Source organism: Odontomachus brunneus, unplaced genomic scaffold, assembly GCF_010583005.1.
Source record: "Odontomachus brunneus isolate Ranch 3 - 2012 unplaced genomic scaffold, Obru_v1 Obru_scaffold_110, whole genome shotgun sequence".
Classification (NCBI taxonomy): Eukaryota; Metazoa; Arthropoda; class Insecta; order Hymenoptera; family Formicidae; genus Odontomachus; species Odontomachus brunneus.
In genome coordinates, this window is record NW_022639560.1 from 1,172,539 (window position 1) to 1,186,812 (window position 14,274).

Genomic DNA, 14,274 nt, shown 5'->3' on the forward strand with positions numbered 1-14,274 from the left:
AGAGAGAGAGAGAGAGAGAGATATGTTTATTGGCGCCTTGGGACCAAGTTCTCTTTGCCACAGTGTGATAGAAAAGTACGATACAAGAAAAAAAGATTCGCATACACGGAAAATGAGAAAAAACACGCATAAAGAAAAGAAGAGGAAAGAAAATAGTATAAAGATATATAAGAACGCGAACAAAATGAAGGAAAAGAGTGAAAGAGAGGGGAGGGAGGAAGAGAGTCTCTGAATTTGACCGGTTGCGATAACCCGGGCGGATAGCAGGTCAGATAAACGGGCGACGAGCGTAAAAAACCGCTTCGCGAGCGCGTTATATTATCGGAGCGGACGCGGTGAAAAACGCGAGCGGCTCTCTCTCTCTCTCTCTCTCTCTCTCTCTCCCCCTACCGCGTATCAAGAGGAGTATTTCGGCCGGGGGCCCCCGATGAGAAATTCTGTCTCAATATACGGAGGTCCGCCGCATCGTCCCCAGGGCTCGCCCATACACATCGTGTTTGTGCACGCTCGTGTTGCTCGCTTTGACGGACTCTTGTATGCAATTACTCTGCCAGGCTCCCAAAGTGCTTCCTTAAGCGTGCGTTTCGAGAACGGTACCCCTCCCCCCACAGTTCCCCCCTCGCCCCTCCGTGCCCGGTACCCCCTTTACGCCGTGTGCGCGCCTACCTTTTGGCAACCGGGCCTCCTTCGAGGAACTTTTATCGATGTAATATTCGCCGAATCTCTCATCACGGTAATAGTGCGACGGTTTTTAACGCTAGAACGGCCGAAACCGGTCAACACGAACGCTCAGAAGACCGCGCGTCTCGAAAACGCCGTCGAGAACGTCGCGGTATCCTCTCGTCAACTTCTCGCCGATAAGAGCAATAAACGCGTCGATTACGTGAGAGAAAGAGGGAGAAAGATAATTTCGTTTTTATTAATTACTACACTGAGAAAAAATATCTAAGGAAAAAAGATATTTATTCGATGGGTAATGACACACATTTATTTAAATGTTTTTAAATATTTTCTAAACACATTTAATTTAAAAACACATTTAGTTGTAAAATATTTTTCGTGATAAGGAAGTATGTTACATTCTCTTAAAACTTTAGCTTTCTGTGAGATTTCGTGAGAGAAGTAATTATTTATTCCACTTAAATAAAAGAATTCAGACTGAAGTAAGTTATTTTTTAGTGCCCACTGAACAAATGTCCTTTTATTTTTCTGTTAGTTTTGTCTCTCATGGTAACTCTTATTACTGTCGCGATATTGGTTAATTGCTCATTGTTATTAGCTCGGGATCAGGCGAAAGACGCAAGCTCTCCTCGCGGAGAGCGACCTCGTCGGAGCGCACAGCTCCTCGTGATATACATCCCTAATCCCCGGCGAATACAGCCGGGGCGTTTTCCTCGCGATCCTAGGTATCGGTAAACGGCTTCTGGAATTCGAAGCGTACGGTCACACCGCGCCTCGCCGCTCCTCCATCTCGATCCTTCCTCTCTCGGTCCTGAGACTGATTTAACGTGCGGGGTCCCGAGGTAACTGGTTTAATGTAAACGGACTGGCCAAAAATGGCGTTGTCCCGGGTGTATTTAACTGACCTCGACTGGTCTCTCGCTCGCACACATCTGCCTTTCTAACCGTGCGGGCCGGATTATGCCGACGTGCAACAACATACCTGGCGGTAACGAACGGGCGTGTGCACGAATATACGAAGCCGCGGCCGGCGTAAACCTATCATTTGCCCGGGGAAAATCAGGGTCAACCGGTAATCGTTAAGTGATTTTGCACAAAAGCGAACCGGAGGCTGCGATTCCCCGTAGAGAGCGTTGCCGTTTACCTAGAAGCTCGCTACGGCAAGGACGACGACGACGACGATGACGCCGACGACGCGATCGGAGCTTCGAGGAACGGTAACGCAAATGGGAGTCCATGAGGAAGATTAATGATTGTACCCTATGACGTTATCTCTCCTAATGGCATTTCAATTAAGTCGATCTCCCCTAGCGCCGCGTTACACGACCGGAGGGCGTGACTTCGGGAGATGCTAAAAAGAGGAAGACACGCAGCATTTATAAGCCCGTGAGTTCCGTCTCTCTCCTTCTCCTCTCTTTCTCCTATTCGTTCTCTTTCTCTCGCGAGCCAACAGCGAGAACAAACTCCTCGAGAAATTCGCGAACTGAAAAATTGAGAGAAATTCCGGTATCGAGAGAGATCAAGAAGCACCGCACTCGAAGCGACTGACGACACTTTTGCGGCGGGAAATTTACCGTAAAACTCGTTGGACCTTCCACGTTCACGTTTGTCGACTCTTTCGTCGGGAGATCGGGTAAAAATAAGTCACTCGAGTATACGGTTAAAATGTACGGCCGACCGCGCCGTACAACAAGACGACGCGCCTTCGCGAAGCGACACCTGACAGCTCGTCCGACTCGTCTCGTTCAAGCCGTTGATGAGCGCGGACCCCTCGAACCCGTATCAGACAACACATTGAAGATGGAGCGCGGCGAATTGCAGATTAGGACTCCACCGATCGAGCGATTTCGATCTCGACTCGCTTCGCGCTCGATCGATCGAATCCCAATCTTCAATTCGCAACTCTCAGTCTCTAATGTGTACATTTGCAGAAAAATACATGCACTGAGAGAAATTATCCGATAAAAAATTAACAAACGGATGTTTCCGATCAAAGTACCGGTGAATTTTTATATCCGATTAAATTTTATCGGATACTTTTATAATGGCATATAAAACGATCAACAAATTATGAACCGATATTTCTTATCGAATGTTACCTGATCGGATACAAAAATTCATCGGCATTCTGATGGAAAATATCCGTTTATTAATTTTTTATCTATAATTACTCTCAATGTAACGCAATTTCGAGAAGCGAAACGATAGAATTAAATCGAAGTGTCGTTGCAACTAGATCTCGGAAGAAACATGGTCTGCGGTCGCGGATCGGGAAAGGCCCGACGAAACGATTGACGCGGGTCAAAACAGAAACGGAGGCACTATGGCACTGTGCTATGAATGTAATCAAACGCGGTTTGAAAGAAGATTTGAACGCGTTCCGAGAGTTACACGGTCGAACATTACGAAAGACACGAGTAGGAGATTATTTATTTACTTATTCATAAATATATAACCTCTCTTTAATTATACAAAAAAGAAATATAGCAAACAAGAAAGAAAAAAAGAGAATTAGGCAAGATAAAAAAATATAAAAGTAATGTAAAAATAACAAAAGAAATGAGACTTAAATTAAACAATAAATAAAAGTAAAATTCTACAATGAATTTCGACCACTGGAATGTTAGAACGAGATCAGCGTACACGTCGAGTTTCAACAAGAGGAAGGAGAGGGAAGAATCGACGTGATCGAGCGCGTGGAAAGTACATCTGAGAAGAGGCGCAGAGAAGATCCACCACGTGGAGGTGTGACGCGGTCGTACGAGTGAAATCGCTCCCGCTCGGGGCGCCGAGTGCTCCAAATCCGCTACTGGTCCAGCACGCATCTCTATGCGTGGGCGCGGACCGAAAATACAATCGAGCTCGGGGCACGGAGTACTCTTGACGCGGTGCTGGAACCCGTCGTGTACGCAACGGCGTTGAATACAGGGTGTTTCCTAAGTACAAAATGCAAGAGGTGATTCCTCACATCGGATTAAGAAAAAGCTTTTACGTGATAAAATGTTTTATTTGCAAGATGTACCACCTAAAAGGGGGTGGCTGTGAAAAATGTTTCTTTTTGCGAATATAAAAACTGGTGAAATATAGAAAATTTAGTTTTAGTATTTTTCTTATTTTTTATTCTCTCAAAGATGAAAGACATTTTTTCAATAATGACGTGTGCTAGCGAACTCTGACAAAAGAATATTTCTTTTGTGTACAAATGTCTGAGAATTCCGAAAATAAGATTGTATATCTGTGAGTGTAAGAAAGTTGTATACAAAATAAGGACAGTCATTCCCTACTTTTTTCCTTTAATCTATTTTCTAGAAACGAAAACCAACTCAAAGTATGATCTATTATCAGTACTAGATATTCATGATTGAAATTTCACTCACATTAAAAATTTTTATATTTCACCGTTGACTTTTTACTCGCAAAATATATTTTTTTAGCCACTCTTTCTGGGGCCTACATCTCGGAAATAAAGCACATTTTAAGGAATATGTTTATATACATTTTTTTCTTATTTTGATGTGAGGAATCATCTCCTATATTTTTTATATATGCTTAGAAGACACACTGTATACAATGCGACACGATGCGTTGTGACACGATATGTGTATGTGTATGTATAGTTATATATACGTATAGATGTGTATATATATTTTTTAACAAATATGTATATGTGTGTGTACACATATATAAATACAAATATATATATATATATATATATATATATATATATATATATATATATATATATTCGTCGTTGTGTGCATGGAGTGCACGCGGTCGTCCGTCCCACGACCGCCGCATTCCAAGAGAGAGAGAGGACTGCCCAAACTAAAGCCTATACCTTGTACATACACCCGGCTCTGTCTCTCTTCTCCTTTTGCTTCTTCTCTCTTTGTCTTTCTCCCTTGCACACTGTTGCTCTCTCCCTCTGCGCACTTCAACGCGATATCCACCGTCCGCGCCTTGGCCATCGCTTTACCTCCCTATAGCGCTTCTTTCTTCCTCTTGTCATGCTTCCCTCCCATCTGTCTCTCTCTCTCTCTTTCTATCCCTTCTATCGGCGACATTTTTCTCTTTCTCTTGCGCGCGTACGCGAGAATCCGCGCACCTTGTTTCTCTAACCGGACAAAATTTACATATTTCTCTCTTGCGCTCGTTCGCTCGTTCTCCCACCAGTTTTGTCTGCCTCTCTTTCTCTCTTTCTCGCTCTCGCTTCATCGCGAATGTCGCGCGACACCTGGCACAATCCTACCGACGGCATCGGCGAATTTCACGATCGCGAGATTTTACGGGTGGCGCGTGATGCCCGAGCGTCGCGCGCGCCGCTTTGATGGGCCGTTCGTCCCTTTCGGCGCGGGCCGAGGACTCGATTCCGCGATTAATTTTGACCGTGGTTTAATTGACTCTCCAGCTCTTATAGCACATTGCGACCGCGAGAGGCGGAGAAAGAGAAAAAAAGAATTGTGTACGACCAAAACGGATCAACGTTGGAGGAATCGGAGTACTGGCGGATTTGTTTGTCTTTTTTAGAATCGCTAATAAATGTTAGTAAGGTGAACCCTCAGAGGACTCAATTAAAGACGAAGGACTAATCGAATTTTAGTCCCACAGAATCCAATTTCTCGCGACTCAATCGAAAAGATACGAATGCGAATTGAAGATAGACGGCAATCTTATTCGAGTATATTTTCGTCGAGGACATATCGATCCCGATAAAATTGATAAGAGAAACTATATGAGACGACTCACCGAGTCCGAGACAATCTATGTATCGACGTCGTGTTTGTTAATAAAAGTGAATTATTATTACTTCGATTTTATTCGAGATCGTTGCGGGCTTCTTTTAGGAAACAAAATCGGAATTTAAGAAATCGATAGTCTTTCTTTCTCTCTCTCAAGACATTTCGATTCTAAACGTATATTCTTCCAGTGGGACTCTTCTTGCGTTTATGACTTTCCAAGCATTAAACTCATGTGAACATAAGAATGCAATGTATACGATAATAATGTTGGGCATTGACCAATTACAATTTTTTTTTATTAAAGTAACCGGCAAATCAATCATCAAGATTAATCAATCATTATACAAGTAATCACAAATAATTTAATGGACTAATAAAATTATTTGTGATTTTGTATATGACACGATATATTAATTTTAATTATTGATTTGCCGATTATTTTAGTCAAAGAAAAATTTTATCGATTGCCCAACACTGTACGACGATAAACAAAGTTATTTACTACATTTCCCTCTTTTCCCTTGTGAAAAATAAACGAATCCTCAGATTCAAATGGAGCAGAAACTGTTCGAGCATCACGTATATAATTTTTTCACGAATCCGAGTCACGATTCATGTGAGAGTCAAATATAATATAAATCTCGCATCACAGATTAGATATGAAAGATAGAAAATTGCGGATTGAATATTAAAAATGAACCAGTCGAGCAAAGCGAATCAAGAAAAAAAATAAATTGATTCATTGAATCCTAATTTCTAATCCGCAATCCTCGATCTCCAATCTGCTTATTCTATAACTTTTAATAACAGCATTATTATTGTTACATTGTTGTTGCGTAGATACAACATATAGTATTCTGAGAAAAGAGATCTGAAAAATTAATCTGAAAAGAAAAAATCTAAAAAAAGGAAATTTAATAAATATATCTAAAAAATAAAACATCTATTCGGCGTGGATACTAATAACATATTAGATCTAAATTTTCTTATTTAAATAGTATAAACAATCTCATGAAAAACTAAGGTTTTAAGAAAATGTACATTTTCTTACTTGGAAACTATTTTATATATTGGTATAATTGTAAACATGCACTGAAAAATTAATATTCTTGTTTTTAGAAAAATCCTCTAAAATAGACACCAAGTATAAAATATTCTAAATATAAGATTTATTCCTCTTGTTTTGAGAAACTCTTGTCTCTGTGTACAGAATTTTCTCTCAAAACAAGAGGAATAAATCTTATGTTTAGAATATTTTACACTTGCCTATTTTACACTTGCCTATTTTAGAGGATTTTTCTAAGCACAAGAATATCAATTTTTCAGTGTGTTATTAGTACTCGCCGAATATCAATATGTTTTATTTCCTAAATATATTTTCTATGCCTCTGTAAAGTGACTGCGTAACAACATTGTAACGATAACGACACTTAACGTTAAAACATTCACAATGTGTTCTTTGCTTTTTGTTTCTTTCTTTTTATTTCTTTCTCTCTGGCTCAAACTTAAAGCCTTAAACCAGAGAATAAGAAGCAGAGAGCAAAGAGCACATTGTAGATCTGCGCTAAGAGCTGCAGAATAGGCGTTTCGAGATGGGCTTAACGATCGTGGATGCATACCAGACGGGACTTACCGAAAGTCGTTCAACGCGTTGACAGAAAGGAGCGCACGAACATCCTCGCGCAGTCGACCACACATCTGGGTGGTCGAGGAAAACCGAACTACGCTCTCGCGAAGCCGAGAGCCGTGCCGAAGGGCTTTTCCCAGACGAATCTTCTTCTCGTCTCACTCACATCGTCGCGCCGCCGTCTGAAACAACAGGTGTGTTCCCCTCAGCCGCATTTTCTACTAGCGCATCGTTCATTCCCTCTCTTGTGTCAACGGCGATATTTTCCATCAAGAGCAAACGAAAAGGATCAACGTCGACATACCGAGAACGATCACGATGTCATTTGCACACCAGCAGAATCTAGAGAGAAGTATCCCCTCCGTGTGATGCAAAGATCGCCTCGGAATCGTCGGAATAAAATGTCGTGTTGCTTTTCCCCGTGGCTTGCACAATTTCCATTCGATCGATATGTCTCGAGTCACACGAGTCCGTGAAACTGTTGAAACGTAAAACCCACTTGAGGCGGACACACGACGACCGATGTTCCGTTATTTACTTTAGTCTTATGTCTGAAACGTAATCGACGGCTTTTCTTTCATCTATTTACTCTCTCGCTCTTTTCTTTTACAGCTCACAGCGACGAACACACGGTCCTGATCGTTTTCGTGCAACGTAACAACGTTACCACGTGTCGACTTCTCCGTCGAGATCTCGAGTCACTCCGCGAGCAATCCGAAGATCCAACACCGGTCCTCTTATCGCGCGGCGCAAGCTGGAGGCTCGCTTTCTCTCTGCTCTCCCCGTGCGACGAGGCAAGCACACTTGTCTATTTGTCAGAATGAAAAATACGAGAAAGAGCGGCTGAAAGGGACAGACCTCTCCCTTGTTCTCTCTTTCTATTTCTCTCTCTTTCTCTCTTTCTTAGGAAATTGGATGCGTGCGTCAGCACGCGAGAGATGGCCAAGCGTGGCCGCGCGGAACTGTAAACACACGCCCGGGCCTTTAAAGAGAAGTCTCTCTGTCGCACGGCACAGCGGATCTCGCGCGTCGCCGAGATACGACCCAATCCGATGGGCGATCCGTAGCCACCGAACGACCTCGACGACGACGACGCGCGGATGGACGAACGGAGATATCACTTCCGAGTTCGAAATGTCGCCTACGTACGCGCCGCGATTTTTCTCTCTCCCGTGATATCACGCGCTCGCTCGCTCTCTCTTTCTCTCTCTCTCTCTCGTTCGCTCGCCCGCGCGCGCGCGCGCGCCGCTCGGCGTCGTCGCGAGTCTCGCAGCCGCCGCCGTTGCTGCTTTTCGGCAGCTGTCAATTACCGCTAACACAGTTGCCGCGTTTATGCAGTCCAGCATCCCGAGATCCCGACCACTCTCGGTCCAGACCCCCATCGAGCGACGGAATGAAGCAAAAAATCAAGAAAGTGGCGTGAGCGAACGAAAGCATCCGACTGCCATCTTGCGGCAGCTTCCGAGAAGAGAGCGCGTCGTTCGCGAGAATCGCACGGAGCCTATTGACAGTGGATACACGTCGAGAGACGAGTGACATCGACGAATTTACTCTCAAGCCTGATCTACAATGTGCTCCTCGCTTCCCGTTTCTCTCTTCCTGACTTGAACCTTCAGCCACGTGAATGAATGCCGTGAATATCAACGGGGATCGGCACTGTGATACTAATAGATCCCATCTCGTAACAACATTTCATTGTGTTACAATTATAATCGAGGGTAACATTTTAGTATATATAACATATAATTAAGACCGCATTCGCTTCGGATCCCTTCGCACTGAAAGCATCATTCTGTCCTTCTCTTCAATGCATAATGAATAATAAAGATAGAATGAAGCTATTACAAAACATCCAAAGCGAACGCAGCCTCTATGTGTATCTAAAGAAATTGGTTGTTTAAAACCAACGCAATACGAGACTATAAGGAATAATTATGTGCATCCAAACAAAATTGGTAGCTGATAGAAAGCCGACGAAACGAGATAAAAGATACGTACGTCCAATCAGAAGGACGGTCAACGTGTACTACGATATTTCGGACGATATAGATGCGAGAAACTTACTTTCGTTATTTTCGGTGGTAAGTGACTGACGACACTTCTTCGGTGATACGAAACTTCGCAATGACGTGGATCGTTGAGTCGCCATAACGCAACGAATGTTCAAACTTTTCACTGAACACTCCCGACACGCCCGTTTTGTTCATTTCGACGTCTGTTCAACAATACTACATCACGACGAATGCGCAAAACTTACGTTCGACATCACCGTGAAGGATATTTTATGAAACTCGACATCAACTAGCCGAAATCGCGAGAAATACGAGACGACTTTTCGAACGTGACTCGCGCCGTAATCTGTTCCGTAACTGACTGAATATCGCAGCAATTGAGTTTCTCGAAAGCGTATCGATACTCTCGAAGAGCGTATCGACACTTCGGGAACCAATCAAAATAATGGATCTACGAATCGTAACAAGTCCCTAGACTCGTTATATTCTGTGGCCCATATTCTGAATTCTCTTGTATCGATAAACGTGCCTTAAATGTAGCTTCTCAGCCAATCAGATGGCTCCTAAGCCTCTTTTAGAGGCTCATTTATCGTTAAAAGAGAACTCAAAATACAAGCCTTTGACTCTTAGGGCTGGTTTCACCAACTTCGGTTAAGTTAACCGAGGGTTAAAAGTAGTAGAGTAGCCAACTTAGGCTGCGTTCAGATTCCCCACCCGGATGTGTTCTATTACTAGAAGTGCTATAGTATATGTCATATATACTATAGTGTTTCTAGTAATAGAGTGCACCCGGATGAGGAATCTGAACGCACCCTTAAATGCGACGTGCCATAGTATCATACTGAACTTCAATGAACAATTTATATTCAATCTCGATATTGGCACTTGTGGTAGTTAGAATTTAACCGTAGGTTGGTTTAACCGGAATTGATGAAATCGGCCCTTAGTCCCGATCTACAATAGGTGTAGTAAGCTTTAAGCCGTAAGAAATTAACCAATCACAATTAATTATTCTTCTATAATTCCACTGTGATTGGTCAATTTTTTAAGACTTAAAGCTTACTACACCTATTGTAGATCCGGACTTATTTTGAACGCTCTTTTATTGATGAAAGCGTCTATAGTGGATATAATCCATTAGACACTTCAAATGCTCTGAAGCGCTATGTACACCGATTATAGCTTTTCTTTTAGCGTGTTCGACTAGCCCTAGGTTAAGCGGGGAGCACACACTCTTACATAAAAGCATAATGCATAACGCATAATAAAATTGACCAATCAGAGTTTTTCATTTTCATCATGGCAATAGAAATGAGGATTCTGATTAGTTAATTATCTTATGCGTTATGCATTATGCCTTTATGCAAGAATGTATGCTTCCCGCTTTAATCGCTCCGAGAGCGATTAATGACGTCAAAGTCTCTATTAGCCAATCATAAAGCTTATAAGTACTTGTTCGACCAATAAACGTAGACTAAATAATTCAGAATGGGTTAACCCAGAGCCAGTCGAACATGCTGTTTATGCCTATATCGATTGGACCATATGGATTAGTTGATTTAAACTCTTAAAAAATGGACCAATCACAGTCAAACATGAGGAAAATAATCGACTGTGATTGGTTAATTTGCTTACTACTTACGCCTTACTGTTTAAGTTTTTTTATACATATCTGAGCCCTTATAAATTACATTTATATGCATTTTTATCAATAAAAGAGGAATTTAAAATAATGGATTGACACCACACTGACATCCGATGTACACTCAGTTGCATTGATGCTATACCATTCATTAAATTGATAATCACTAGAAAATTTCAACCACCCGTGTCCGTTTCTAGCTGATCATTTTTCATGACTGTTGATTCCTCAGGTAAGCGGGAATGTGTCAAAACAGAAATGACATTTTGACAACTTGACGTTTCGTACATATGTGTTTTTATCAAAAGGTTATCCACTCACGTGTAATGCGCAATCAGTAGAAGAAGAGTAAGAATATTAAAAAACGTAAGTAAGAAGTTAATATATATAAAAAATTACAATTATTAAATTATTATTATCATGTATGTATGAAACGTCAAGCTGTCAAAATGTCACTTTGACACATTCCCGCTTGTCGGATAAATTAAGAGTAATAAAAAATCAGCTAGAAACGGACACAGCTGGTCAACATTTTCTAGTAACTATTGATCTGGTGAATGGTATAGCATTAATGCAACTGAGACTGCGTTCGCTTTGGATGCTTACGCGCTGTAAGCGTCATTCTATCTTTAGCGCTCATTACATGCGGGAAGAAGATAGAATGACGCTTACAGCGCATAAGCGCCCAAAGCGAACGCAGCCTAAGTGTACGATGTTTAATAAGAGAATTGATTATCAGGAGACAAAAATATCTCTAGCTAGAAACTCTAGGTAACAAATTCTACTATTGGATACTTTTCGTACGCTCATTGGATATCGCTCATCGCATATCGTGTGTCGCGTTGCGCATTGCATTGGCTGCGAGAGTCATTAGACTTCTTATTTTAAGTCTCGCAGTCATTTGTATCATTTGATACGCGTATTAGTTTAGTACGATACTCCTACTTGATACACTCGCACCAAATTGATCCGTCAGTGGCTTAGTTTACATCGTGTATTTGATATGCGTACTAAATAGTAACTTTCTATTAGATAATCTTAATACCGACAATGGCCTAGTTTACATCGTGCACTTGATACGCGTACTAAATAGTAATTTTCTATTAGATAATCTTAATATCTACAATGCATATCAACAGCGACACATTCTATCAATATAATACGTTTTGTTGATGAGTTTTATACCAGCTTAATATACCGTTGCTTATATATATCGTCGATATTAAGAGTATCTAATAGAAAGTTACTATTTAGTACGCGTATCACTTCGATGAATTCATCGAAGTTACGTAAGAATGATCCAACCAAAGAATTTAGCTCTGAGATTTTTGCAATAGTTTAACGAGTCAATCATTTCCATTTCTTTAAGAGTACTGACTAGTTCAATCCTTAGAAAAATGTGCAAAAAAACGTGACTGGTAAAAAATTAAAAAAACTTTCTTAACTCATTTCAACCATCTATAAAGCTTGAATTTTTTTTGTTTGGTTTAAAAAGATGTGAATGGAGTATCCATAGATAAAAACTTATAATTTTTTGAATTGGATTATTCTTGCATAACAATGGCCAATTGTAATTTCGGTTTAAGCAAGCTTGTTTCTGGTCGGATTATTTCTTGATGATACATTAAATTGATATATTTCAACATGTCACATTTATATGCTCTGTATATGTTATATATGCTTTTTTATATTCTACATATGTTTTATATATACCCTATGTATGCTCTATATATACTATTTGATTAATATACTTTATAACTTGTCGTATTATATACGACATACTATCTCTTTGGAGATATGTTCTTATACATACGCGTTTGTTGTAGACAAGACGACAAATTAAATTTCGACAAATTAAAAACAACAATTTAAAAACAACAAATTAAATTATCAAGTCGAGACTCGAACCAAAACGTTCCTTGCAAAATTACGCAGAACGCAGCGCGAAAAAGACGAGACTGATAAGAGATGACCTAGTTTTGTGATAATATCGCCATTAGCTCGTTTCGTGCCTACATCACGCGGTCCGCCATCAGTAGTGAGATAAGAATAGAGCGATTGGACATCTGTTCTTTTCTAACTTACTATCATTGTATGGAAATACAACGGGCACAAACCAGGCATATTTTATCGTTACCACTGCGAAAATGCGCTTAACGAACGTAGTAAAGGCGCACTTTGTTAGATGGCGTCTCGAAAATGCGCCTAACTCTGGCCATTGGCCTGGTTTATATCGTGCACTTGATATGCGTACCAAATAATAATTTTCTATTAGATAATTTTAATATCGACAATATATATAAACAACGGTATATTAAGCTGGTATAATACTCATCAACAAAACGTATTGTAATAATTGAATGCGCCGCGGTTGATATGCATTGGCTTGGTTTACATCGTGCACTTCCATTTCTTTAAGTTTGCAATTGCAAATTCCAATTCTTACTTTACTTTCCGTCGGACCCAATGCGATTTACGTCTACATGCATGCAATCTACGTAAAGTGACGCTTTATGTTTACTATATGAACGTCTAAATTGAGCGCTCACCATTGCGCGTCGTCCCACGGTGTCCACGGTCCACCAGTCATCCTGTCGCTGCGTCTGACATTGCAATGGTCCTCGTGTCCCACGTCGCCTATAATTCACTCCCGACCGCGGTAATCTAACGGAAGTTTCACGAAAAATCCCGTCTTTCTTGGGGGATACACTCCAAGTTGCGAATTGCGTATGAAATGTCGCAAACTGCATCTTCGAAGAAATGTCGATCTTTCGGATAAACGACAATATGTGCGACCAATTCAGCAACGGTCTGATCGAGTTGTAATGCATCGCTTTGATGCACGCGCGACGCGAATCGAAGACCGATCTCGCGAAATCTTTCGACGCGTGAGCGAAGTAATCAGTACTTGCCGCATTATTTTCTAAATTATTTTGCACCAATTTTTAATATCGCATTTTGACTTCGCCATAATTAAGGCGATAATTAACACGAATTGAGGTGCGTAGTTCTCACGCGAGCAGGTGCTGCGGGTTTTACCGTGACAGATAATTACCGCCTTTCATTTACTTTTTTACTTGTTAGCACTAATACTCGAAAAATAAATGGTAGTGATAATAATTGATCGACAACTGCATGATAATATTTGCAAGTAGATAATAGCTGAAAAACGATGATCGAATAATCGGTAATAATAATGAGTAACAATAACTGGGCAACGACAATAATAACTGAACAAAGGCGAGTTAAAGAAATTATCGTAACGGCATACCCGAGTTGTTCTTCTATGCGTAATAGCAATAATTAAATAATAACCGAATAAAGAAGTTATAATACTAAAATAATAAATAAATGATGATAATATTTGATCGGCATTAAGGAACTTGATTGCAACGTTTCTCTATCTAACAAGTAAAAAAGTAAATGAATCGCGATAATTACCCGCTGCGGTAAAGCCCACAACACTTGCTCGCGTGATAAATACGCGTCACAAATCGTGTTAATTATTGCTTTAATTGTGACAAAGTCAAAATGTGATATTAAAAATCGGTACGAAATAATTTAGAAAATAAC

The 14,274-nt window shown here is 40.7% G+C and overlaps 1 protein-coding gene across 3 annotated transcripts in view; it reads right to left on the reverse strand.

Moving 5' to 3' along the window:
- LOC116849270 (ankyrin repeat and BTB/POZ domain-containing protein 2) overlaps window positions 1-9,291 on the reverse strand; it is a 48,224-nt gene extending 38,933 nt beyond the window's left edge. Inside the window, exons 1-2 of one of the 3 annotated variants that reach the window (XM_032826239.1) lie at window positions 9,112-9,291; window positions 7,054-7,229 (exon numbers count right to left, since the gene is read on the reverse strand). The gene's annotated coding sequence lies outside the window, so the exon portion shown is untranslated. Of the gene's footprint in view, window positions 1-7,053; window positions 8,421-9,111 lie in introns of those variants that run through there. The other 2 variants (XM_032826238.1, XM_032826237.1) reach the window with 2 other exon arrangements.
- Between the last annotated feature and the right edge of the window lie 4,983 nt (window positions 9,292-14,274).